Here is a 3,419-nt window from a genome sequence, read left to right as displayed (position 1 = left end):
TTGGCCAAACATGCTATAAGTTTCACAAAGACAACAAGATGCAATTACATAGAATTTGGGGCAAAACAAAATCCCATGAGGTAAACAGACAAAGATTCATGTGCAAGTCAAGTTTGAGCTTCACAGGATGTAATAACACGTAAAACATAATTATTGACTAACTTCGTCCCAAGAGTTCCCATGAGCGAGAAGAGGATAAACTGGTGCTTTAGGATTTGCAAAAGCTATGGAATTTGATATTGCTTTGAGTTTTGGCTGCAATGGAATTGGATGGATTTAGTCCATGTGACAGTGCCAATGTGCCATCAAAATTCCATACTAATTAGGAAAAAGGGTAAAAACTAAACATTTGTAACAGCATGAATAGAAAGAAACAAAAGCTATTTTAAGTGTTTAGCATCCAAGTTAAATCAGGGTGAAATCGAATAAGGAGTTAACGGCTTTAAACGAATCTGAACTTCGATGATCATTTTTATGTCCAATTACTGTGATGCATTTCTACATCAACAAAGCAATCCTTACAAAAGGTGAAAAGAATTCAAGAATAACAGGAAAAATTGTGATTACATACATTTGACAATCTGCTTGCAAACAATGCAAACTAGAAATCTTCTCGCTGATTGATCAACTGGAACCTTACTGAAGCTTTCTTTGTTGTCGTGTAATCAGGATTCGAGTGATTTGCATACTCGTAATGTAAGAATCTCGTAACAAGACATCAGTTAGAACAAGCAAAAAACATGTTACATTTTCTGAATATTTAGTATTACGACTTGTTTTGTACACACCTTTATCGGGGCGGAGCATGTATATGGAGCTTGTACTTTACGGTTATTTTCCACTTTGCAATTCGATGCACTGTCAAGTTTCTCAAGAGCTCTTAATCAACCATGTAAAACAACACAAACAACTCAAATATTGTAACTTATAAATGCATGACCATGGTTCTAAACCTATTGCAGGGACAGAATACTCAAAATACAGAGGTCAGTGAATAAGTATGATGACACCGGGAGACTAGAAATATCGACATGCTTTAGTAAAAGAGTAACGGGAGATTACTTGAATTTTGCTGGAGAAAAAACTCCAATCCAATCATTAGATGGTTCATCAGTTTCAAATCCACGACGACCTCTAGAGTGTCATCACCCCGTTACCGTATCGCAAAAAAAAAAACATTATTTTCCTGAAGATTTGAAGGAATATTGAATGGTAGCATGTTTGGCCGTGCTTAAAAGTTACTTTTTTAGAAAGCAAGTCCCAACTTCATTTAAATAGGAATATCATGTTGATCCATGATCAATGGAGAAAAGTATTGTTAAGCTCCACGACAGTCGTTGATGCTAGTTTAGAATTCTTAAACTTTTAAACGAAGCAGAGAGCTCGCATAGTTGCATTGCCATCATTTTCACCCCGACAAACGATAAATGCTAACAAGAAAATAAGAGAGAGATTATGCGAAATTGAACAAAAAGTTGCTTACTTTGAGGTCAAGATGAAGATGATTGGCTAGAATGGAGACATAATCACTAAGAGCAAGTGTGGTTTTATGGATTGCAATCTTTAATAAAGGCTGTTCTCCAACTACACTTTCCAAATGACCACAAGTGGCAGTGCAATAGAGGTTCGGTAAGAGACCCAAAATCAACACCACCGGCGGACCCGGAGGGTCCTGGGGTTCACGTGACCCTCCAACTTTTGATTTTTGATTTATTATTATTATTATTATTATTATTTTGATATATTCCTATTTGATATCGATTGAAATTTAAATTTTAATGTAACTCAAAGTTAACAACTAATTTTAATAACATATTTCATGCAATCTTTAACCGTTTAATTTTTGACAAAATTTAGTTGATAACTCAGAAACTCTTAAAGCTCAATACAATTGATTTTATTTTTTATTTTTTAAATTCAGTGACAACTCAAAACTTTTTAAAGTTCAATGACAGTTAAAAAACATTTGAAATGTTCCCGTGATATTTGGAATATTTAACCCCCAATATTTGTGAAAATAAATAAATAAATAAACTTAATATTTTATCAAAATTCCAAAACTCTATGAAATCCTTTTAGAAAATTTAACGGAAATAATTAGAAGGTACGAATAGATCTGGGCGTGGTTTGGTTTGAGTTGATTTCAACTCCAACTCGACACTAAAATCAAAGTAGTCGGTTTGGGTAAATTTCAAATCAAACCAACACACTCTAGTTCTTAATTCTAATCAAACCAAATTAAATCGATTTAGTTTGGTTAGTTGGTTCGGATTTTTATTCCATTTTTTTAAGTTTAAGTTTTGAGAGAATTAAAATAATTAAATAATTTTATATTACAAAAATTATTGACTAACAAATAAAACTAGGTTAATAAAAACAGATTAACGAAAATTTTAAGAATTTTGTTGTTTTTTTTTATATATTATGTAGCCTAATTACTTGAGTAGAAAAAATGTTCAAGTATAATATAATGAGCTTATAAAAGAAAATTTTCAATACTATTATTTACTAGCAATATCATAGATTGGAGAAAATCGAGATATAGTTATGAGATTATGACTTTTATTTTTCTTCAAAAAAAATAAAATAAACATGTAAGTGGATTGGGCCGGCTCGATTAACGACCAGTTTGAGGTTTCAAATGATAGCTGAATTGACCTACAATGATTTTGTTAAGGGAAAAAAAAAAGAAAGAAAAAAATTAGACCAAACCTACTACCTATGTCAAATCGAGCCGAATCGGTTTATTTTGATTGGTTTGGTCAATTTTTCATTCCTCTTAGTCCAAGCCTAGGTAGAAAGACATGTCACACATGGCAGCGTTGAAGTTTGCCTTCCTTATCATTACTACATCTCTGTAAGAAATTTTTACACATTTAGTATTGGTTTTCAAGCAATTCTTTCTTAAAATAAAATAGATGTTCAGTCTAGAGCTGTAAATGGATTGGATATGGATCGAATTTCCAATCTAATCTGATCCGATAATTCGACGGATATTTGAATGTTAAATCTATATCCGATTAGCTATATTATTGGATATTCGATCCGATAACTCGATCCGAAATTGAAAAAATTAGCGAAATAAAAGTTTAATTTATTTTTTTCATTAAAAATCATAGCCTTAACAAGTTTTAATTATTTATTTTAAAAAATATTTAAATTATCTTGATTGGCTCACTTATTATATTGGAAAGCCCAAGTCAATTTTTTATCCAAATGATGCTCCTTTTAACTCATATTTAAAGAAGACTCCTCTTTGAATATTTTAGCGATATTCCAATGTGGAATACTAACTTTTTAAAAGATTATTCTATTCCAATGATTTAGCGATCTTTCAATGGAGATACTAATCATAATCATTTGTCAATTCTAAGTGATTAGTAGTTTACTTTATTATTTTCATTAAAAATCATAGCCTC

This window comes from Olea europaea, unplaced genomic scaffold, assembly GCF_002742605.1.
Source record: "Olea europaea var. sylvestris unplaced genomic scaffold, O_europaea_v1 scaffold409, whole genome shotgun sequence".
NCBI lineage: Eukaryota > Viridiplantae > Streptophyta > Magnoliopsida > Lamiales > Oleaceae > Olea > Olea europaea.
The sequence above is the reverse complement of the archived record's forward strand: the minus strand, read 5'-3'. Positions refer to the sequence as shown.